General features: G+C 42.4%; 1 protein-coding gene across 3 annotated transcripts in view; it reads right to left on the bottom strand.

Moving 5' to 3' along the window:
- Map3k13 (mitogen-activated protein kinase kinase kinase 13) overlaps nt 1-25,976 on the bottom strand; it is a 147,652-nt gene that overhangs the window by 54,592 nt on the left and 67,084 nt on the right. The gene's annotated exons all lie outside the window — the stretch shown is intronic.

Here is a 25,976-nt window from a genome sequence, read left to right on the forward strand (position 1 = left end):
TATTATTATTAGTTTTTTGAGGTAGGGTTTCACTCTAGTCCAGGCTAACCTGGAATTCACTATGTAGTCTCTGGTTGGCCTCAAACTCACAATGATCCTCCTACCTCTGCCTCCCAAGTGCTGGGATTAAAGGCGTGCACCACCACGTTCAACTTGTATGGTTTTTTTGAGGCAGGGTCTCACTCCAACCCAGGCTGACTTGGAACCCACTATGTAGTCCACTATGTGGCCTCAAACTCACAGTGGTTCTCCTCCCTCCCCAGTGCTGGGATTAAAGGCGTGTGTCATTAAAGGCGTGTGTCCCCACGCCCAGCTCCATCTACTATTTTTAATGATAAATGAGACGAAAAGCTTTATAATTTACATTCGTCTTTACAAAATCAGCAATGAACTAGTAAATCAGCTCTCCAAAAATAAACCACTTTCTGATTTGTAGTGTCTGCAGATTTCCTTGGTCTAAATGCTCACACCATAGCAAATTTCAAACTCATAAAAGCTTAGCCACCTGCTTGTAAAGTTTTTAAATATTTGACAGTTGGCTCCTGTAAGATGACATATAAGCCAGCTCTACCACCATAATCCTTACAATAAATATGCTATTCTTATTTTACAAGGGGAATAAATTTTTCTGAGGTCATATATTAAGTGGTAGAGCAGGAATTAAAACCTAGCTCAAAATCCAGATTCCCAGTTTTCCTCACCCACTCTTTTAATTAATTAATTAATTTAGAGAGAGAGAGAGAGAGAGAATGGGCATGCCAGGACCTCTAGCCACTACAAGCCAACTCCAGACACATGCACCCATGCACACACAAACCACACTATAGCTTATGATCACTGTATTTAAATATTTGATTCTTGGAATAAGGCAACTGGACCATGGAACAGCAATCGCTGTTTTTCACAGGACACACAGGCCTAGAAAGAGATACATGCTAAAGATCATAGAGCCAGCCAGCATGGACTGCCAATCCTAAACTCCTGCATCATGTAGACTCTGGGAGACAAGGTACCTACCCTTTAGAAGTTCACAAACTGAGGTTTGGGAAGACAGCTCAGTTGGTAAAGTAATTGCCTTGCAAGCATGAGGACCTGAGTTCAATCCTTAGCACCCATGTAAAAATGTTGGCACCGAGGTATGTGCCTGTAATCCCAGTGCTGGGGAGGTGGAGATGGGTGGATCTTTGGCCAGGCTAGCCCAATTGGTGAGCAACAGGCCAGTGAGAGACTATCTCCAAAAGAGGTGGGCAGGGCTGGAGGGATGGCTTAGCGGTTAAGGCGTTTGCCTGCAAAGCCAAATGACCCAGGTTCGATTTTCCCAAGACCCACGTTAGCCAGATGCACAAGGGGGTGCACACATCTGGAGTTCATTTGCAGGGGCTGGAGGCCCTCCGTGCCCATTCTCGCTCTCCCTCTTTCTTTGTCAAATTAAAAAAAAAAAAAAAGGCGGATGGTGTTCCAGAGGAATGACACCCAAGGTTGTCCCCTGACCTCCACATGCACGTGCACACGCACCCAGATACACGTCTGCTGCACAACATGACGTGTGCATGTACATACACACCTACCCTACCACACAAGTTCACAAACTACTTAAAGAATTACATTATTTCCCTTCTCAAGACCAATCATATTATTATGCAAAACCAAAGAAAGGGGAATCAGTAACAGGAAGGGAGCATTTATTTACCTAAGGCTGAAAAAAAAAGAGTTTGGCATGGAGATGAACCTTTGAAGGTCAGAAGAGTGATGGAGGGAAGGAAATAAGGAAGGAATAAGAATGTCAGTAGAAACAAGGAAGCAGGAACAAACAAGGCATGTCACAAACAGTGAACTAGCAGCCGGTGTTGAGTGTGCAACAAAGGTAACTCCTGCCTCCATGGTGGGCTCTGAGAGCTGCCACACCATGTAGGCCGTTCTTCCCCTTACACAAGTCAGAGAGAGAACCTTCACCAAATGAAGTTAAGAGGCACTTGAATTGCAGCATAGAGAAAAAGACATTAGAAAGGTGCCTACATTCATTCCCATAAAGAATCTAAGGTTGGAGACGGGAGAAGATAAGCTGGAATTCTTGGTGCAGCTGTTTGCTGAACTAACCCCATGCCTCTATGCCCCTCCCTCACTCCATCCTCCCCACCTGGGGCCTCTGTTTGTTTGTTTTTTTTTTTGTTTGTTTGTTTTTTGTTTTGAGATAGGGTCTTGTTCTAGCCCAGGTTGACTTGGAATTCACTCTGTAGTACCAGGTTGGCCTTGAACTCACAGTGATTCTCTTACCTCTGCCTTCTGAGTTTTAGGATTAAAGGTGTGCACCACTATGTCTGGCCACTAGTTCTTAAAATATTTTATTTATTTATTTATTTGAGAGAGGGAGAGAGATAGGCAGAGGCATATTTTAGATAGATAGAGAGAGAAAGAGAGAGAGAGAGAGAATGGGCATGCCAGGGCTTCTAGCTACTGCAAACAAACTCCAGACACATGTGCCACCTTGAGCATCTGGCTTTATGTGGGTACTGGGGAATCGAACATGGGTCTTTTAGCTTTGCTAGCAAGTGTCTTAATTGCTAAACCATCTCTCCAGCCCACTCTGGTTTTTAAAAAATTTATCTTTTTAAAATTTTATTTGTGTATGGGTGTGCATGTACACGCATTTCAGTGTATGTGAGTGTGATGTAGGCACACATGTGTTACACAGCACATGTGGAGGTCACAGGACAACGTTTCGGTCAGTCTTTGCCTATCTACTTTATTTGAGTCAGAGTTTCTTTTTCTGAATTCTTGCTCTGTTCTTTGCTAGGCTTGCCTTGAGCTTCTAGAAAATTCTCCTATCTCTAAGTCCCATCACATGTCTATATCAGTGTGCTGGAATTACAGAAGCCCACCATGGCTTCCAGTTGTTTTAAACATGGGGTAGGGAAACTCTGGCTTGAGCAGGGAGTGCTTTATTTGCTGAGCCATCTTTCCAGCCCACTGTGTGTGTGTGTGTTCATCTCTCAGCCATGGCATTACCAGTCCCCTCATCCCTTCATTTCCCTTTCTTTGTTTATTTTTATTTATTTATTTTTATTTATTTGAGAGTGATAGACACAGAGAGAGGCAGAGAGAGAGAAAGAGAGAGAACGGGTGCACCAGGGCCTCCAGCCACTGCAAACACATGTGCCCCTTGTGCAGCTGGCTAACGTGGTCCTGGGGAATTGAGCCTCAAACAGGGATCCTTAGGCTTCACAGGCAAGTGCTTAACTGCTAAGCCATCTCTCCAGACCTCATTTCCCTTTTTGCTCATCATCTGATGCAACTTTGAGCTGTCTCTTGTCTCTGACTTCTCTGACCTTCTTCTTCCTTATTTCTTCTAAGACTGCTGAGTTCATACTGTCTGATCACAGCAGGGGCTTCCAGTCAGCTGGGACCCCTAGTGATCTGATACAATGCAGGGCATGCATACATACACGAGATACTGGCTCACATCAAACTGGAGAATCATGCAAACCCCCAAATGTAGATGTGAATTTCAGCCTAACACTTATTGGTGTGATTTATTTAAAAAAATATTTTAGGGGCTGGAGAGATGACTTAGTGGTTAAGGTACTTGTCTGCAAAGCCTAACAATCTTTACAAAGAATTAACATGAAATATGTAGCTTAACTTAAAAAATAAATCATGGGCCTGGGGTGATAGATCAGTGGTTAGATACTTGAAAAGTCTGCCAGCAGCTCTGGTTCAATTCCCTGGAACCCATGTAAAGCCAGATGCACAAAGTGGCGCATGCATCTGGAGTTCATTTTTAGTGATTGGAGGCCCTAGCATGCCCACTCTCTGTCTCTCTCTCTTCTTGCAAATACATAAGTAAAAAATTTAGAAAAAAAAAGTTATTTATTCATTTATGAGGAGAAAGAGAGTATGGGCACACTAGAGCCTCTTGTGACTTGCAAACAAACTCCAGATGCATGTGCCACTTTGTGCATCTGGCTTTACAGGATACTGGGGAATTGAACCAGGGCTGCTGGCAGGCTTTTCAGGTATCTTTAACCACTGATCTATCTCCCCAGGCCTATGATTTATTTTTTAAATTAAACTACATATTTCATGTTAATTCTTGGTAAATTTCCATTGTGTAGTTTTTAAAAAATATATTTTATTGGGCTGGAGAGATGGCTTAGCAGTTAAGCGTTTGCCTATGAAGCCTAAGGACCCCGGTTCGAGGCTCGGTTCCCCAGGTCCCACGTTAGCCAGATGCACAAGGGGGCGCACGCGTCTGGAGTTCGTTTGCAGAGGCTGGAAGCCCTGGCGCGCCCATTCTCTCTCTCCCCCTCTATCTGTCTTTCTCTCTGTGTCTGTCACTCTCAAATAAATAAATAAAAAATATTTTAAAAATATATTTTATTTATTTACTTGAGAGAGAGAGAGAGAGAGAATAGGCATGCCAGGGCCTCTAGCCACTGCAAACCAACTCCAGATACATGTGCCCCCTTGTGCATCTGGCTTACATGGGTCCTGGAGAGTCGAACCAGGATCTTTTGGCTTTGAAGGCAAACGCCTTAACCGCTAAGCCATCTCTCCAGTCCCCATTGTGTAGTTTTTTTTTATCCTGAGTTGCCACCTAAAGACATCATATTGAAATGAGTTTGTACACATAAAGTTAGAAAACCTTCTTCCTAATTGAGTGTGAAAGTGAACCTGTCCCCACTGGCACGAGGATTGCATGAAATCACAGTCATGCCTGGAGTGTTCAGGGCAATCAAGGAAAACAAGGACATTCAGGAATGAAGTTCACCCCAATCGGTTAACATGAGACTCAAACCCCAGAAAGGCCATTGACTTGCTCAACCGTGGCCGACTGGCTGAGTCTTCCTTCCTCATCCAAGCTCCTTCCACTAGTGTGGTTTTTCATACAGAGAGTAAGTATCCTGACAGCATGATCACTGACAAAAGCAACAGTACTTCCGGTTGTCGTTCCAGATGCAGTAAAGCTACGCCCAAGAAAGAATAAGCACCTATCCAGCAGGGTGACCTTACGCCTCTCATAGCAGCTGCTGGGACCTGGCACTCTTCTGAGCATGGGCAGAGGTGAGGTCAGCCCCACACTGCGCATAAAGATGTACCATCAGACAGCTTCCTTCATGTGCACAAAGAGCATCGAATCCAACGTGAACCAAGCAAGGCCGGGAAAGTAAGAGCGCAAGAACAAAGGGAGAACAATTATCACCATGACTATATTCAAATGCGATCAGAGCTGACTACATTTCAGAAGCATGTAGGAGGATAAACACGCTGAAATTTTACCTGCGTGTGAATGCTTACCCACCCCCACCGCTGCACCGTGAAGAAGCTGCCAGGTAGAAGGTGGGTGTTAGTGAGCAGCCCCTGTCCCCTCACCTTGTTCACCGTCTTACTTTCTTCCTCCCTGTCCAGAATTGGTTCAGATACCTTCCTGGGAAGTGACTGCTTTGTTCTCTGAATTCAGGAAAAACAAAAGCCAGTATTTACTAGAATAAGGCAAGGCCGGGTGTGGTGGTGCACACCTTTTAATCCCAGCACCTGGGAGGCCAAGGTAGGAGGATCGCAGTGAGTTCCAGGTCAGTCTCAGACTTCAGAGTGAATTCCAGGTCAGCATGGGCTAGAGTGAAATCCTACCTTAAAAAACTAAAACTAAACTAAACTAAAATAAAAATGAAAATAGAAGAAATAAGGCAAGACTTTTTGGGAGCATGCATGAGAGATGTGTGGTGTTCATGTGTGTATCTGTGTGTGAGCACGTGTGTGCAAGTATGTGTACACGTGCGTGTGGAGTTCATAAGTATTTCTCAATCACTCTCCACTTCATTTACTGCATCAAGGTCTCTCACTTGAACCCAGAACTCACCAGTTCTGCTGATTTTAGCTAGCCAGTTTGCCCCGGGAATTCTGGGTCTCTGCCTCCTGAGTGCTGGGATTACAGGCGGGCTACTGTGCATTGACGGCAGTGCTGGGGCTCCAAACTCCAGTCCTCACACACAGCAAGTGCTTATCCACTGAGTGTATCCACTAGCTCCATAAGGCATGAGTTTTAAATTTTTTTTTTGTTTATTTTTATTTATTTATTTGAGAGCGACAGAGAAAGAGATAGACAGAGAGAGAATGGGTGTGCCAGGGCCTCCGGCCACTGCAAACGAACTCAGAGCATGTGCCCACCCCCTTGTGCAACTGGTTTACATGGGTCCTGGGGAATTGAGCCTCACACTGGTGTCCTTAGGCTTCACAGACAAGCATTTAATCACTAAGCCATCTCTCCAGCCCCAAGGTATGATTTTTTTTTTTTTTTTTGAGGTAGGGTCTCACTCTAGCCCAGGCTGACCTGGAATTCACTATGGAGTCTCAGGGAGGCCTCAAACTCATGGCAATCCTCCTACCTCTGCTTCCCGAATGCTGGGAATAAGGCGTGAGCTACCACCCCCGGCTTTTTTTTTTTTTTTTTTTGAGGTAGGGTCTCACTCTAACGCAGGCTGACCTGGAATTCACTATATAGTCTCAGGGTGACCTCAAATTCATGGCGATCTGATCTTCCTACCTCTGCCTCCCAAGTGCTGGGATTAAAGACGTGCGCCACCATGCCCAGCAAGGCATGATTTTTTTTTTTAAACACTGAGAGGCCAATGGACAAATGGAATATCAGAGTGCGTAAAGGGCAAGGTTGAAGTGTCCCCTTTCTCAGCTAGACATACTATGGGGAGTCTGTAAGTTAGGTGATGTTGCTGCTTCTTGACAGTGGGTTTTGGTCTACAAGGAGCGCAAGGCAGAGCTTCTTATCTATCTTTGAGGTGCACTTCCCCTGTTCTGTAAAATTTTTGGACCTGATCCTGATGCCCCCAAAACATTATAGGCCATTGCTGAGGCCCTTGGTTTCCCACCAGGAATAAATGGTAAGACCCTATTGCTGAAGACTCCATATACTTGGGCTGCAAGTCCACTGAGAAATCCTGCTGGATCTGAGCTGATAACCTCCTCTATGTAGACCAGCTGACAGAAATCTGGAAGAAGCCATTCTGCATGCAATTCAATGGGAGAAAGATATACCACCACCAGTGAAGATACTCAACAGTGGACATTGCAAGCCTTATATTTGGTCATCCAGGCCAAATGAGCCAACGGGTGCAATAGTAGCACATCTGTCATTCTGTCATGGTGGAAACCAACTGCCCTCTAATTGGACTGGAGGACTGCTCCATGGGAGGGAATACATCCCTGATACTGAAAACTTAAAACAGGGGTAGTCATGAGCCCTAGGGGTGTAACATCTGCTGATGTCTGGATAAATGTATATACTATGCTTATCAAACTGCCCAGTAAGCACTTCTCTTAATGTTCATACCCTGATATTAATGCTACTTTCACTTTTGGTACAGAATCTTCTTTTTTCAGATGGCAGTGACCTTGGGATGACTTAGAAGGTATCATGGTGCTGGAAAGAAGTGACTGGAGTGCTCAGTATTATAATATCTCTATCACACCTTCCAAGGCTCAGGGTCTAATGCAGAAGAGGTGGTGGAAAGAATGCAAGAGCCAGCCAGGCATGGTGGCGCCGGCCTTTAATCCTAGCACTTGGGAGGTAAAGGTAGAGGGATTGCTGTGAGTTCAAGGCCACCCTGAGACTCCACAGTGAATTCCAGGTAAGCCTGGGCTTGAGTGAGACCCTACCTTGAAAAACCAAAAAAAAAAAAAAAAGAATGCAAGAGCCAAAGGAAGGGTAGGACTCCTTACAACGCGCTCCCCCCAGACACAAAATGGCCTGGATATCCATGACCTCACAGTGCCTGACACTACCTACACAAGACCATCATAAGAGGAGGAAAAGATCATGACATCAAAATAAAAGAGAGACTGATTGAGATGGGGAGGGTATATGATGGAGAATGGAGTTTCAAAGGGGAAAGTGGGGGGAGGGAGGGTATTACCATGGGATATTTTTATTTTTTATTTATTAATTAGTTTTGTATTCAGCAAATACAGTCAATTTGGTACCATTATTAGGCTCATCCGTGCCATGGGATATTTTTTCTAATCATGGAAGTTGTTAATAAAAAATTGAAAAAAAAAATAAAAAAGAACTTCCTAAAAAAAATTTTTTTTGGACCTGAAAGGAAAAATGGTTTGCGCAAAATTAGCAGGCAAGGGTTGGAGACAGTAGCAGCTGTGCATTTGGCAGGGTACTGCCAATTTCTGGAAATGAGCTTGGCTTTGTGCCAGGATCCCAGGATGCAGCATAGAAGGCAGAATGGGAGAAGCAGCAAAGCCAAGTGGCTCTTGGCTTGGAGTTTTTATGATATATTTTTTCTCATGTTGCTGATAGAAAATAATGTGACAATGATCAGATTTTAACTTTTATATGAAAATAGTAAATCAAATTTTGGAAAATTTAGCCTCATAAACAAAGTCTTCAATGTGATGGAAACTGAACAAAATTTTTCAATGAAGCATTATTACTATAAAATTTATCAGTGGTGGGATGACGCATACCTTTAATCCCTGCACTCAGGAGGCAGAGGTAGGTGGATAGCTATGAGTTTGAGGCCAACCTGGGTAGAGTGAGACCTTACCCCAAAAGTTAAAAACAGAGCTGGAGAGATGGCTTATAGGTTAAGGCACTTGCTTATGAATAGGGGCTGAGCTAACCAAAAACAATGCAGGGATCAGGTTTAATCCTTCCCAGAGTCTTAACTCTGGGAAGAAGTCCTTCCTACAGAGGGACTCACGTTGTTGATGGAACAAGAGATGTAGAAACTCATCCTCCTACCTCTGCCTCCTGAGTGTTGGGATTAAAGGCATGCACCACCATGTCCAGTCCCTTCAGCATTTCATATAATGTTTGTGCATTCAAAAATATTGATTCAGGGATGGAGAGATGGCTTAGCGGTTAAGCGCTTGCCTGTGAAGCCTAAGGACCATGGTTCAAGGCCCGATTCCCCAGGACCCACGTTAGCCAGATGCACAAGGAGGCACACACATCTGGAATTCATCTGCAGTGGCTGGAAGCCCTGGCGCACCCATTCTTTCTCTCTCTCTCTCTCTCTCTCTCTCTCTCTCTCTCTGCCTCTTTCTCTGTCTGTCACTCTCAAATAAGTAAATAAAAATAAACCAAAAAAAAATTTAAGCCGGGCGTGGTGGCGCACGCCTTTAATCCCAGCACTCGGGAGGCAGAGGTAGGAGGATCGCCGTGAGTTCAAGGCCACCCTGAGACTACAGAGTTAATTCCAGGTCAGCCTGGACCAGAGTGAGACCCTACCTCGAAAAACCACAAAAAAAAAAAAATTTAAAAATATTGATTCAGGGGTGGAAAGATTGCTCAGTGGTTGCAAAGCCTGATGGCCCAGGTTTGATTCCCCAGTACCCATGTAAAGTCAGACGTGCTAAGTGGCGCCTGCATCTGGAGTTTGTTTGCAGTGGCAAAAGGCCTTGGTGTACCCATTCTCTCTCTCCCTTCCCCTCTCTTAATCTCTCTCTCTCTCTACTTGCAAACAAAGAATAAATAAAACACTTAAAAAATATAGATTCATGGCTGGAGAGATCCTTAGTGGTTAAGGCACTTGCCTGCATAGCCAAAGGACCCAGGTTTGATTCCCCAAGACCCAGGTAAGCCAGATGCATTCTCTCTCTCTCCCTCTCGCCCACTTCCTCTCTCTATCTACCATTCTCTCTCAAATACATAAATAAATAAAAATTTAAAATATAGATTCAGTGCTTACAATGTATTTATGTTTCTGATACAAATCTGAAATATTATATGAATAATAAAATCAACTAAGCCCACCTAAAATATTTGAAAAAATAAGGAAAACATATACTCCTTTAACTATTATTAAAGGATAGAGGAAATGGCCCAGCAGTTAAAAACACTTGCTTACAAAGCCTGCCATCTCAGGTACAATTCCCCAGTGCCCACATAAAGTCAGACCCACAAAGTGGTCCATGCATCTGGAATTTTCAGTGGCAAGAGGATAGTTGTTTATTTTGGTTTACCGTCTCAAGAGGAAGCTCCGTGATGGCAGGGCAAAGATGGTACAGCAGAGGCTGGACATCACCTCCCTGTCACAGCAGCAGGAGAATGGGCCAATTCTAGTCAAAGGGAGCTGGCTATCACACTCCTAAGCCTGCCCCCAACAACACAGCTCTTCCAGCAAGGCTCTACCTCCCAAATTGCCATCAACAGGGAACCAAGCATTCAAAACACATGAGCTTATGGGAACATCTGATTCAAACCGCCACCACAAGCTACAAAACATAGACTAGTCATGACCTCAAAGAATTCTTAAAACTCAAAGTAAATAAGGAATAACAAGAGCATATGGAAGTGTTTTAATTATTTCCAAGTTTGAAGGTTCATGTGAAGGCACTAACAATCTTGCAACTGGCATCACCAAAACCTTTGGTAAGGAATTATTATTAAGAACTGTGAGCAAGACAATTATTATGTATGCCTAGAAGATGGAGAAATACCTTCTAAGTTAAAAAAATCACAATATACATATAGCACTATGAAATTCCATTGGTCCCTGATAAAAGTATCAGGTACATAATAAGCAGTAAATGCTAGTCCTTTTCTTGTCTATTTTGACTCCTCACCCCACTTTTTTTGTTGTTGTTGTTGTTTATTTTTAATTTATTTATTTGACAGCGACAGACAGAGAGAGGAAGAGACACAGAGAGAGAGAGAATGGGTGCACCAGGGCTTCCAGCCTCTGCAAACGAACTCCAGATGCATGCGCCCCCTTGTGCATCTGGTTAACATGGGTTCTGGAGAATCGAGCCTTGAACCAGGGTCCTTAGGCTTCGCAGGCAAGTGCTTAACCACTACGCCATCTCTCCAGCCCCTCACCCCACTTTTTTAATTCTATGACTCCCTATAAAATACATAGTTGAGAACAAGGATTGGCATGATGAATTATTTTCAAATTATTTAAAATTATAATTACTTGTAAAAATTTGAGCTATAGTGTACACGTTTAAAAATAGTTATATAATAATAATAACAATAAATATATATATATAATAAAATCTGAGTATCTATATTTAAGAGGTTATTAACACTCCATAGTTGTAATGTTTGGAGAGGACAAAAAATTAATTCCTATGTTCTTAAAGTTGACATACTTTAAATTAGGAGATTATTTTATTGATTCATGAAAATATTCCTAGGAAAACATTGTGTATGCTATGAACAACAGGGCAATTAGAACATAATCACTTCCGAGCTGTGCTCCCAAGAAAGACTGCACATTCCCCCAGGGACGTGACGTGGCCACACCATGCTCTGACCTCAGGAGGCCTGCCAGCCTTGGGCTGGGCTTGGGTGTCTAACTCAGCATTTGCATCGCTGCATCCTGGCAGGGTTCATCTCTCAGCAGCTTACCCTTGCCTTCTTCAGAAGACCGGCTCCCAGGGTAAAATCCAGGAAGTTTTCTGTGGGTCTACACCTAGAGAATACTATAGAGTAACAACTCCTCATCTTGGAAAAACCATTTAACAAAATTTTGGAGTGATAAATTTAGTATTGTTGTAAAATGTGCGAACTCCAGATTCAAAATGCCCTCATGCTGATTCCATCATGAGCAAGTTACTTATGTCTCTGTTTCTTTGCAAGGTTGTAATAAGGACTAAATGAGAATGCGCCATGACTAACCTATTACCTGGTGCAGAGTAAGCAAAGTTTCCTATTCATATTTTAGTTCATAAGTATCTGACTATTAAAATGTTCTTTATTTATTTGTGTGTATGTGTGTGTGTGTGCACGTGCATACATGAAGGTCTCTTGCAACTGCTACAAACTGTTACCTTTCTGGCTTTACATGGTGGATGAGGAATTAAACCTAGGATGACAGGCTTTGCAAGCAAGTGCCTTTAACCCCTAAGCTATCTCCCCAGCTCCCAACATAAAGTATAAGTATATGTATATATTCTTATGAATATACTTATATTATGTAACATTATATATTATACCATTTAAAAATATTCGCGTTTATTTATTTGAGAGGCAGAGAGAGTATAGGTGTGCCAGGGCTTCCTACCACTGTGAACTTCAGACATGTATCTGGCTTTACCTGGGTACTGGGGAATTGAACCCAGGATGTCAGGTTCTATAAGCAAGTGCCTTCAATCACTGAGCCATCTCACCAGCCCATTATATGTTAATTTTTTGATACAAGTTTTCTCCATGTAGCCAAAGCCAGCCTCAGACTCTTAATCCTCTGCCTCTGCCATCTGTGTGCTAGGATTGCCAGTGTGGGCCACTATGCCTAGCTAGAAAGTAGCTACATAATTAAGTGAGTAGGCCCAAATGAGAACATGAATTGTAAAGCAGATTTGTCCTTAGTTACTAGAGAATACAAACCTTAAAGTGGTCCCAAAGAATGGCTATTTCCATTTTATAATGAAAAGACCATTTACTACCAAGCAGTTTGGCACAGCAGTTTGCCCCAGCTAAGTAATGGCATACCCTGGGGATTCAACATCACTACTCATTAACTGAAGACCCTGGGACCACTCTGGACAATCTCAGACTTTCTATGCCTTGCCTAGTATGTAAAAAAAAAAAAAAAAGATGTTATTTGAAGAGTTGCAGATGTTGAAAGATTACTAATTTCCCTAATTGGGAGGGAGGGAAAAGTTTCAGTCATTTATTTAATTATTTGGGATAGAGAGAGAGAGAGAGAAAACTCACAGGCAAGCCAGGGACTCTTGCCACTTCACAAGCTCCAGATACGTGTACCACTTTATCCCTCTGGCTTTATGTGGGTATTGGGGATTCATACCTGGGGATGGCATTAACTGCTAAGCCATCTCTCCAGGCCAAAAGTTAATAATCTGATCATAAGAATAAAAACATTTAGTACTTATTTCTAATAAAGACTATGATAATATATTTCTTCCTGTGTAGACCAAGTATGCTTCAAAAAGAAAACAAACTCAATGTAATTAGGGGTTGATGCATACTCCAAAAAGTAGAAAAACTAGGGGTTAAAATAAAGGAAAGCTTTGGAGATATATATATATATATATATATATATATATATATATATAGAGAGAGAGAGAGAGAGAGAGAGAGAGAGAGAGAGAGAGAGAGAGAGAGTCATTTTTATGAAATCAGATTTCCTAATGTATGGCGAACACTGTATGATAAGTGAATATCTGAAGCAGGGGCCGACACTGAAGTTACTGGAAGACCCTAACATTAGTTCAGGTCCTGCCCAAAGACAGATGGCTCTTTCTCTCCTTCCTTCCAGTCTACCTTCTCTCTCTCTCTTCCCCTTCTTTCTGTTTTTAAAAATATTTTTTTTATTTTAATTTTTATTTATTTATTTATTTGAGAGCAACAGACACAGAGAGAAAGACAGATAGAGGGAGAGAGAGAGAGAATGGGTGCGCCAGGGCCTCCAGCCTCTGCAAACGAACTCCAGACGCGTGTGCCCCCTCGTGCATCTGGCTAACGTGGGACCTGGGGAACCGAGCCTCGAACCGGGGTCCTTAGGCTTCACAGGCAAGCGCTTAACCGCTAAGCCATCTCTCCAGCCCTGTTTTTAAAAATATTTTATTTTTATTTATTTATAAGAGAGAGAGAGAGAGAATGGGCATGCCAAGGACTCTAGCCACTGCAAATGAACTCCAGACACATGTGTCACCATGTGCATCTGGCTTACATGGGTTCTGGGGAATCGAACAGGGATCCTTAGGCTTCCCAAGCAAGCACCTTAACCACAAAGTCATCTCTGCATCCCTCTGTCCCCTTTTTTCCTCTCTCTTCCTTTTTTCTTCCCTCTTCTTTCCTTTTTCTTGAGGCACACTCTTATACTGGTCTGGGCTGACCTGGAACTCACTCTGCACTGTAACCCAGGCATACCTTGAACTCAAGGCCATCTTCTTACCTCAGCCTTCCAAGTGCTGGATTAAAGGTGCGCCACTGCACCTGGCTTCCAGATGGCACCTTCAAATAGAGCTAGTTTAATAAAATAAGAGATTATTTATAAAGAGGTGGGCAAGAAAAGCAACTGGTATGGTCTGTACCCTAGAGCTAATAGCCAAAAGGCTCTTAACTGAGCCAGGAAAATGTCAATTCTGGAGAACTGAACTACAGGTCAGCCAACAGGAACAGTAGCCTTTGATAGGGTGATGGACCAATGTGGGTACCCAGGGGAATTAAAACCAAATCACAATTATACTCTTCTCCTGCTCCCTGAGAATCTAATGGACTTCCCATTGGTTGAACCTAACAGCACATCAGAGGCAAGGGGACCCACTGAGGCAGTCCACACATGTCAACCTCCAGAGACACACAGGCTGTGTGAAGGTCAGAAAGTGGAATGGAGTCTGTGCACCAACCCAGTCGTGATCCTGCCCAGAAAGGCAGAGATATTCTGGCCGAAGCTGGACGAGCAAGCTGCGGGGCAGAGTCCCAGCTACCGAGAGCGACTCACATCTGGCTTCTGGATCTTTTGGTTTGGTAAGACACTTGGAACTCTGGTGTCAGCCATTGACTCTACAGATGTGGGTATCCACTGAAAATGTCTTTTTCTGTCTTGCGCAGTATGAGGAAGTATTTTTCTTTCCAAATATAGGAAATACTGTTTATTATATTTGGGTCACCCATGAGTCTCAATACAATGTAATGCTAAAATATTGTTATCAATGAAACCTGCATGATACCCATAGTATAAGTATATAATTACAGTGGTGGCAACTTGCTATACACAAGTTCTGAAAAATGGAGACGAGGCTTATTCATAGGGACATATGTAAACATTAAATGAAATAACAGACCCAAAGGTGCTTTTAAAGTCACGATGTATGCCTGCTTCACAAGCAAGACGACTTGGGTTTGATCTCTTAGGTTTGATCCCCAGAATCCAGGCATGGTGATGTACACCTATAACCCAGTGTTTGGAAGACAGAGGACGATCCCTGAGTCTCGCTGGCCAGTCAGCCTAGCCTTATTGGTGAACTCCAGGCTAAAGAGGGACGCTGTCTCAAAAGAGGTGGATGGCATTTCTGAAGATGACACCCAAGTCTGACCTCTTGCTTCCACATGCATCTGCGCGTGCACACACACACATACACACACGCGTGTATGTACATGCACCTATATACACACAAATAACACCACACACGTGCATTAAAAAGCCATGAATATGCCAGGCATGGTGGCACACGCCTTTAATCCCAGCACTCAGGAGGCAGAGGTAGGAGGATTGCTATGAGTTCGAGACCAACCTGAGACTACACAGTTAATTCCAGATTCCAGGTCAGGCTGGGCCAGAGTGAGACCCTACTTTGGGCAGGGGGGGGTGGAGGGGGAAGCCATGAATATTGCAGAAGAGTGGGTGGGAAGAATGTAAGAGCCAGAGGACAGGGAGGAATACCTTGAGGCACTGTCCTCTGGCTACACGTCTGTTACTTCCTGACCTCACAGCAGCTGTCATGACTTCCACAAGACCTGGACACTATTGAACTCATCAACATTTCAACATGGATGATGGAAGCAGGCAAAGAAAATGTCATGAAAACAGAAGAGGGACCAGATGGAAGGAAAAAGCTCAGTGGAAGGAAGGAGGGTGGGGTGTGGAAGGGGATTATGAGAAATTACATTATGTTCAAGTATTTAAATTGTCAATCAAGAAAGATAAAATTGTGGCAGAGGGGGAGCTATGAAGCAATGTATCCTGATGCTGGTTGTTGCTATTGAAAAAGATGGTGGTAGGCTAGACAGATGGCTTAGCGGTTCAGGCACTTGCCTGTGAAACCTAAGGACCTAGGTTCGACTCCCCAAAACCCATGTAAGCTGGATGCCCATAGTGGTGCATGCATCTGGAGTTCATTTGAAGTGGCTAGTAGCGCCCATCCTCGCTCTGTCTCATTATCTCTCTCTTCTCACTCTCTAAAATAAATAAATAAAATAACTTAATTTAATTAAATATTTTTTAAAAAGATGCTGCCCCAAGGGAGGCAAGTGGGTAATGTGCTGATTAATGAGAACTGACTGCAATGTCTGGCTTTGCTATTAGGAAAGTCATGATGCTGAGCAACTGGGCGGGGAGTAAAAATACATGATAAAACTTCTCTTTCCACCAACCCACTGTCAGCATTCGGATTGTTTAGTTGGACAGTGGAATGTAACAAGGTGGGCTGCAAAAGCAACTCATCCTGCACTTGGTTTGTAGGTTTCGTTGAGCTGCTGGTTCTGTTGAGCACCAGAGGGGAACATGCTCACAGGCCTCAGTGACACACTTGCAAGTTCTCCCAAAGCTGCAGATTCCACGTGTGTTGCTGGGCAAGTCCTAAATGTACTTGGCAGGCAAGATGCTGCCATGGGCCCTCCTGCTATCCTTGAAGAGCCTTTTTTTTTTTTTAATTTTGCTTGGAAATGCTAGAGTTACAGATTGTGGAGCAGTGAGTGGGCCATTACTTCTATTTTTCAAGAGAAATAACCAATTCTCCCAAGTTTAAGAATTCACCGAGTGTAGAATCAAGTCGTATTGATTACTCTATCTTGTCCATTCCATCACATTTATCACAACATCTAGTACAGAACCAGATATAAGAAACATAACTCACTTTTTAGAGAGAACTTTACACATATGGCAATATTCATAATTGGTTATTATGTATTATACACATCAATAATATATTATTAATAACTGGTTTGGGATGTAGCCCAGTGACAGAGGACTTGCCTAGCATGTTAAAATTCAGTGTTCAATCCCTAGCACCATTAAGAAGGAAAAAAAAAATCAGCTGGAAAGATGGCTCAGTTGGTATAGTCCTTACCATGTAAGCTTAAGGACCCAATTTCATATCCCTAGCACCCATGTAAATACTGGGTGTGATGTTGTGTGCCTGTAATCCCAGTGTTCAGGAGATGAGCTAGCCTAGCCAATAAGTGAGCTCTGGGTTCAAGTAAGAGACTTTGTCTCAATAAATAAGGTGGAGAGATGGGGATACCTGAGACCAACCTCTGGCTTCTACACACATGTGCACATGTGCATCCATATGCCTATGAATGCACACATGAACATACAATCTGTTGTGTTTTGTTTTGTTTTGAGGTAGGATCTCACTGTAGCCCAGGCTGACCTAGAACTCACACTATAGCCCCAGGCTGGCCTTGAACTCATGGAGATCCTCCTACCAACCTTCAGAGTTCTGGGATTAAAGGCATGTGCCACCATGTCTGGCTTTTTCTGAATTTGTTTTTAATTTTGAATTTTTATATATTTATCTGAAGGAGAGAGAGAGAGAGAATGGCACATCAGAGCCTCGAAAGCTGCTGCAAATGAACTCCAGATGCAGAGCCACCATGTACATCTGGCTTATGTGAGTCCTGGGGAATGGAACCTGGGTCTTTTGGCTTTGCAGGCAAGTGTCTTAACCACTAAGCTATCTCTCCAACCCTTGAATTTTTTTTTTACCTTTGTTTTAAGTTTTAAAGATAATGGCAGGGCTCATTGGCTAAAGGTACTTGCCTGCAAGGGCTGACAACCTGGGCTCCATTCCCCAGTATGCACGTGAAGCCAGATACACAAAGTGGCACATGAATCTGGAGTTTGTTTACAGCAGTAAGCCGTGGTGCATCCATTCTCATTCTCCCTCTCTCTTTCTATTTCCCCTTGCACATAAATAAAAAATATATTTAAAAAACTATTAGCTTAAGAAATAATCACAATAGCTAACACACTGAGGTAATCACTGCCCTAAATACTTTTGCTCTGTTAATTTCTCAAAATTTCATATTGACCCTTTGGGGAAAGTACTGTTACACTTCCTAATAATAACTGATGAAACAATGGGAGTACAGAATGTTTAAGTAGCTTACCTACAGCTATGGATAAAGCAATGGATAAAGGAGCTGAATCCAGTTCTAGTCCAGTTCCATCACCTGAGGCCAAGCCCAAGCCCTTAACCACACATTCCACTACAATACTGAAATGGGGTTTACATCCAACTAAGAAAGGTCTATGTCAGAAAAATATGAAACAGACTTACATCTTGCCTTATTTTTAGAGTGTAAAATAAAAATTCTTATTTTTTTCTTTTGAGGTAAGGTCTCCCTGTAGCCCAGGATGACCTGGAATTCATTATGTAGTTTCAAGCTGGCCTTGAACTCATAGCAATCCTCCTGCCTCGGCCTCTAGAATACTGAGATTAAAGGTGTGCACCACCACGCCCGGTGGTACAAGTTCTTAGTAAGTGGAGAATTCTAAAATATGTCCACTTACTATAGGGCTTACTATATTCCGTTTTAACATTAAGCCTCTATGTCTGCACTGCCTAATAGAGTAGCCACATGTGGCTATTTAATTTAAAACTAATTAAGATAAAATAAACCAGCCCATTGTAAGCATCCAGCAGCCACATGTGGTTAATGGTAACCATACTGGACAGTGAAAAGTAAACCTCCCCACCATCACTGAAAGTGCTATTGATCAGCACTGTTCTATTCAGATGAAGGGACTGGCTTGTTGTGAGAATTAATCAAGATGATGTCAGGCCGCACGTGGTGGGGCACTCAGGAGACAGAGGTAGGAGGACTGCCATGAGCTCCAGGTCACCTTGGAGAGTACATATTTAATTCCAGGTCAGCCTGGGCTAGAATAAGACTGTACCTTGGGGTGGGGGGGGGGAGATGATATTTTCCCTTTGCACATGAGGATTTGCTAAATGTATGTCTCTTTCTAGCCCAGGCTGGCCTAGAGCTCATGGTGATCCTCCTAACTCAGCCTCCCAAGTGCTGGGATTAAAGACAGGACCTACCATGTCTTCATGGCTTCAATGGTAAATTTAAAAATATTTATTTATTTATTTGAGAGAGAGGCAGATAGAGAGAGGAGTGAGTATGGGTATGCCAGGGCCTCCTGCCACTGCAAACACAGATACATGTGCTACTTTGAGTGTCTGGCTTTACATGAATACTGAGGAATTGAACCTAGGTCTTCAGGCTTTGTGAGCAAGTGCCTTTAACCACTAAGCCGTCTCCCCAGCCTTTCAATGGAAAATTATGATAGAGAATAAATTGAAGACAAATTAGTGAGACATCCTGCTTTTACATTTTTACATTTTTACACTTTTACATTTATCCTTATTTAACACTGCTTTTGTTCACAGAAGCAGTCCTAAATTTCAGTTTTCTTAAATCCTGATTCAATCCAGACGATGCCTTAGAAAACATATGAGAGAACATTTTGAGCTCTACTAAGAATAGAAGCTTCAAATTGGCAAAAAAGAAAATCAGTGATTTTTATTTGTCTCGTGCCTTCGAATAAAAATTTGACTTTGTGCTAGGAAGAAATTTATATGTATTATTAAATTATTTATTGGAGTAATCATTTCCATTTCTATTCTCAGCATGTAGCTGAGCCTGAGGACTACTGAAGGACCCTTGGGAAATTCCATCTGTCCAAAGTGAGGGTGACAAGGAAGAACATCAGTAAACATTAAATATTTATTCTTAAGTGTTAGAACAATACACAGGGCTAGGGAGATGGCTCTGCAGTTAAAGGCACTTGCTTGCAAAGCCTTCTGGCTTGAGTTCAATTCCCCAGTACCCATGTAAAGCCAGACACTCAAAGTGGCGCATGCTTCTGGAGTTTGGCTGCAGTGCAAGAGGCCCTGTTGTGCCCAGTCTTTCCCACACACACTCCTCTCTTTCCTTGCAAGTAAGTAAACTAAAATAAAGCATATACAAGTACTTGCAATGGAAAGAAAAATAAATGTAGAATAATAAGCTTTTTGTGACTGAAAATAGTATGTAGTTTCTCAACATCAAGATTAATATTGCAGAATGTGAAGTTAAGACATATCTAGTAACCTCCCTTCAGAAATAACTTGTACTCCTTACCAGTGAATTCTTAGTGAATTTCAGTGAGAAACCTGCCATTATTGCAAGGTAAACTTCTAGGAGTGTGCTAGATCAAACTGCCACAAGGCTCTGAGGGTTATAAATAGTGGTCCCTGTGTTTCCTCTCCTGTATTATGCATACAATATGCTATAACTGGAAAGAAGGCATGTTTCAAGTCAGAAATATCAGATTTTTTTTTTTTTCAAGGTAGGGTTTCATTCTAGCTCAGGCTGACCTGGAATTAACTATGTAGTCTCAGGGTGGCCTTGAACTCACAGCGATTTTCCTACCTCTGCCTCCTGAGTGCTGGGATTAAAGGCGTGCGCCACCACGCCCGGCAAAAGGTCAGATTTGATTCCTAGATCTGCCACTAGTCAGCTGTCAAGTGTTCAACAAGTATGTCAACAGTCTGAGCACCAGCTGCCTCACCTGGATACAAGAAGTGACAAACCTTCCTTTGGGGATTGCTGCAGAGACAAGCCAAGTCAAACTAATGGGAATTTGAACATTTGCTAGTATGAAAATCCTGAAAGCTTCACACCTTTCCTTTATGTTGCCTTGGTATTTAATTCAGTTTAATTTTAACTGCAAAGTAGATTTCACTCTATATTTCTAGCTTCTATTCTTTTTTCTAAAGCCAGGAAGTAAGATTTCTAGCCAGATTGCACGTGAACATTTTATTTCTGTCTCCTTACCAAACTCAGCAAAGATGATAAGTGAATTTTAAAAAGATATAACATGTGGGGCTAGGGATATGGCTCAGTGGATAGAGCATCTGTTGCATGATTCTGAATATCTGAGTTCAAATCCCCAGGCCCCACATAAAAGCTGGACGCTGTGGCAGGTTTCTATAATCCTAGCGGCACCTGTTGTGAGAAGGGAGGAGGAGACAGGAGAACTTCCCAGAAGCTCACAATGGAGCAGTGAACAACGGACCCTGCTACAAACTAGGCAGAAGGTAAGGGCAGACCCAAAAGTTGTTGTCTGACCTCTATATGTGTACCATGGCACGTCTGCGCATGCACACATATCATACACACACACCAAATACATTTTAAATTTAAAAATATATAACATGTAACAATGTAGATGAATCTCAAAATATTCTGAGAAAACATGAACACAGAAAAAACAAAAGCCTGTATGTTACATGATTTTATATCCACAAAATTCTTTTAAAAAGATAAAACTAAAAGGCCAGAAAAACCAACCGGTGGTTAACAAAGCACAGTATGGGGTACAGGGGGCCCAGATGCTCTCCCCCTCAGTCCACTGCTGAGGCCTGCAAAAGGCACGGTGATGGTAAAGACCCCCGTCTACCCTGACCAGAGGCAGAATTCTCAGAGTACGTCAGTGAGCTTACAAAACACTGACACTTTTCTCGACACTCTGCCAGGATGCTACGGAAAAAACAAAACAAAACACAAAGTCTATTTGGTTGGATATGTTGGGGCAAACTTTCAGTATTTATTATTATTATTGTTGTTGTTATTTTAGAGAGAACAAGACAAAGAGAGGGAGGGAGAGACAGAGAGAGAGAATTGGTGCACCAGGGCTGCAGACACTGTAATCAAACTCCGGACGACCGCGCCACTTAGTGGGTATGTGCAACCTTCTGCTTGCTCACCTTTGTGTGTCTGGCTTACAAGGGCTCTGGAGAGTCGAACATGGGTCCTTAGGCTTCGGAGCAAGCACCTTAACCACTAAGCCATCTCTCCACCCTTCGTTTTTAGAAATATTTTAGTTTTTGTTTATTTATTTATGTGAGATAGAATGAGATAAAGAGGCAGACACACACACACACACACACACACACACACACAGAATGGGTGCACCACAAGCTACCACAAAGGAACTCTAGACTCATGTGCCACCTTGTTCATCTGGCTTTATATGGGTACTGGAGAATTGAACCTGTGTCCTTAGGCTTTTCAGGCAAATGCTTTAACAGCTGAGCCATCTCTCTGGCCCCAAGCTTTCTTAAAATACAAGCATGAAGTCAATGTGATGGTTCACACCCATGATCCCAGTTCACTATGGTAGGAAGATTGCTGGTGAGTTCAAGGCCAGCCTAGGAAACAAAGTAAGTTCAAGGTCAGCCTGGACTAGAGTGCAACTCTGCCTCAAAAAAAAATGCAGTCCTGTTGTTTTGCAATTATAACTTTATGTGTATATTAGAACTGATTTTGTATTTAGAATTATTTAACATTCTTTGAACAGAAGTGGCTCTGAGTTTTTCTAAATGAAAATTTATAATCATTGGTCTAGAGAATAAAATGAAGTAAGAGTTTAATACCGTCAATGTTATACATGTTAAGAATCCAAAAACCAGAGGCTGGGGAGATGGCTCAGCAGTTAAAGGTGCTTGCTTGCAAAGCCTTCCAGGCTGTGTTTGATTCCCTAGTATCCATGTAAAGCCAGATGCACAAAGTGGCACAACCATATTTTCTGTCTTTCTCAAATAAATAAGCAAATAAAAATATTTTTTTAAAAAAGGAATCTTAAGGGCTGGAGAAATAGCTTAGTGGTTAAGGCACTTGCATGCAAAACCTAAGGACCTAGGTTCAATTCCCCAGTATACATGTAAAGTCAGATGCACAAGGTGGCACATGTGTCTAGAATTCCTTTGCAGGGACTGGAGGCCCTGGTGTACCCATTCTTTGTCTCTCTCTCTCTCTCTTTCTCTATTTTCCTTCAAATAAATAAATAAAATATTTTAAAATAAATATATAAAATAAAAAAGAATCTGAAAGCTAGCCTGGTATGGCGGGTTAGATCTCTAATACCAGCACACAGGAAGCTAAGGCAGAAGGACTGCTACCAGTGCAAGGCCAGACTGGGCTACACAGGTATAGGCCAGCCTACCTGGTCTACTGTGTGAGATGCTATCTCAAAAACAAACAAATGGGGCTGAGGGATGGCTTAGTGGTTAAGGCATTTGCCTGCAAAGCCAAATTACCCAGGTTCAATTCCCCAGGATCCACATTAGCCAGATGCACAGTGGGGCACACGCATCTGGAGTTCCTCTGCAGTGGCTAGAGGCCCTGGCATGCCCATTCTTTCTCCCTCTCTCTCTCTCTTTCTCTCTCTCTCTCCCTCTTTCTCTGTCAAATAAATAAAAATAAAATATTTTTAAAAGGGGGTGCTGGAGAGATGGCTTAGTGGTTAAGGCACTTGCCTGCAAAGCCAAAGGACCTTGCTCAGTTCGATTCCCCAGGACCCATGTAAGCCAGATGCATAAGACGGCATATGCATCTGGAGTTTGTTTACAGGGCTGGAGGCCCTGGCATGCCTGTTTTCTCTTTCTCTTTCTACCTGCCTATTTCTGTATCTCTCCCTCTCTCTCTCAAATAAATAAATAATAAAATATTTTTTAAAAAGTGGGGATGGAGAGATAGCTTAGCAGTTAAGGCACTTACCCGCTAAGTTTAAGGACCCAGGTTCAACTCCTCAGGACTCACGTAAGCCAGATGCACAAGGTGGCGCACGCATCTGGACTTCATTTACAGTGGCTGGAGCTACTTTCCAGAGGGATTCACAAAGGATGCACTCATAAGTCCTTTCTCTTGCCAAAGCAAATCAAGTAAGAGTGGTCTTTCCTAGGGTTTCTATTACATTTTTAAAAATATTTCTTTCCTTTTCAGCATGCATTAATATGAATTTTAAAAATATTTTATTTATTCATTTATTTGAGAGAGAGAGAGAGAGAGAGAGAGAGAGAGAGAGAATGGGAGTGCCAGGGCCTCCAGCCACTGCAAAGAAACTCCAGGCACATGCACCTCCCTGTGCATCTGGCTTATGTGGGTACTGGAGAATCGAACTTAGGTCCTTAGGCTTTGCAGGCAAGCACCTTAACTGTTAAGCCATCTCTCCAGAGCTAATTTTCTTTTGTTTTTTTTTTTTTTTTGAGACTGGGTCTCACTCTGCTTCCTAGGCTGTCCTGAACTCACTACATAGACCAGACTGGTCTTAAATTCATGACTATCTGACTGCCTCGCCACTGGAATGCTGGTATTATAGGCATGAGCTACTGTATCTATCTTCTCATCTTTTTTGTATGTTTGTTTGTTTGAGGTAGGGTCTCACTCTAGCCCAGGCTGACTCAGAATTCACTATGTAATCTCAGTGTGGCCTCAAATTTACAGCGATCCTCCTACCTGTGCCTCCCCAGTGCTGGGATTAAAGGTGTGCACCACCATGCTCGGCTACCATTCCTTTTTGAATGACATTAGAAAAGTATACAAGCCTTAATGAAAACATTAAAACAGCATTTACTATAGTTGTAAATTCTATTCAAACAATTCACAGGTATAACTATTACTACAGCATTATGCTTCATGCTATATTTAAAAGGTTCATGTTTTCATACATTTTTTAAATTTTTGTTTTGTTTTCTGAGGTAGGTTCTCACTCTAGCCCAGGCTGACCTGGAACTCACTATGTAGTCTCAGGGTGGCCTTGAACTCATAGCGATCCTCCTACCTCTGCCTCCCCAGTGCTGGGATTAAAGGTGTGCACCACTATGCCTGGCTTCAGGTTTTCATACTTCTTAATGTGCCATCATCTCCAAAGAGCCTCAGACAAGACTATCCCTTAGCCCTACATCAATCAAGGAGATGGACACAGTGCTTGGTTCAGAGTGGGGTTAATTCATTTAGACTTCACCAGTTTCAGAACAGCAGCAGCTCTGAAGCAAGACAGTCTCAACTGATCTGAATTAGAGTCTTAATTAGATTACTCCCATTTGCTTTAGCTAGACAGGAATTATTTCAGTCTACTACCAATATTTGTGTGTGTACTTAAAATTAGCATGTACCCTTTTTAAAAATTTCCATTTTACTATTCAATTTTGGTCTGGTTAGGCGATATACGAGTATGATCTACATGAGAAGGAGGGAGGTTTTTCTTTCTGTATGCATAAATTACATCTAGTACCTCGGGACATTTTGCCTCCTGAGCCACAGCTTAACAGCATTAGCAAAAGCAGTTCACCCAGAGGGGAATTAACCAGCAGCTGAGTCAGTCTAATCATTTACACTGGGGAAAGCCCTTGGAATTCAGAGGCACACTGCCCAGCTGGAGAGAGACAAATCTAATCTCTGCTAATGATCTTTCTCCCTGTCTTTCCTATCAGGGCTGAGCTTTCTACACATGTGCACGTAATTATATATGCACACTCAGAGTCCAGTGAAGCCAAGAAACACAGCATCCAGTATCAAATTACACAGTAAGACTTCCAGGCATCATCTGGCCTCTACATCTCATCTATTAAATGCTGTCTGAAGTTCACATTGTGGAGCTGCTAAAATATCAAGAGTGCAAAGGCATATACGACTAAATACAAAAATTCAGAGATGATAATGTTATGATTTTATTGTTATGAGGCTGAATAAAATGTTTGGCTTCTTAAATGGATTAAATTAAAAACTCCATATTACAAGTCCCATGCAGTGCTCTAAATAGTGACGCTTTTGACAAAATACATACAGTAAAGAGCTAGAGATAATATGACTGAAATGTCAAAAATAAAACACCCAAGATAAAAACTACGAGACCAGGACTGGAGAAATTGCTCAGTGGCTAAAGGTGCTTGTTTGCAAAGCCTGTTGGCCTGGGTTTGATTCCCCAGTACTCACAAAAAGCCAGATGCACAAAGTAGCATATGCATCTAGATTTATTATTTATTCTCATTATCTCTTTCTCTCTATGCTTGAAAATAAATAAAAAATATTAGACCAAAAAATTAAGTAAATAAAAATAAATGTCTTTTTTTTAAAACCTAACAATGTTAAAGATGATTCGCAAATTGAGCCAGAGCTTCCTATAAATTAGACAGACACAATTCATTATTCAAGTAAGATAAAAGTACACTAGTCATCAAAGAGAAGCAGCTTCTGCTCCTGAGAGACCTTCCTTTCACCTGGGTGCCCCAAATGAGGATGGCGGATGGCAGAGACTCAACCATATCACCAGGACCAACGCAGTGGCCCATTACACACACACACACACACACACACACACACACACATATACACACACAAACATACATATCAGCCATGAAGCATTAACACCCTGCTGTTATGAAAATTCAGAAACCATGCCTCAAAAATTAATTTCCAAGTGGAG

Source organism: Jaculus jaculus, chromosome 5 (genome assembly GCF_020740685.1).
Source record: "Jaculus jaculus isolate mJacJac1 chromosome 5, mJacJac1.mat.Y.cur, whole genome shotgun sequence".
In the NCBI taxonomy this organism is placed as follows: domain Eukaryota; kingdom Metazoa; phylum Chordata; class Mammalia; order Rodentia; family Dipodidae; genus Jaculus; species Jaculus jaculus.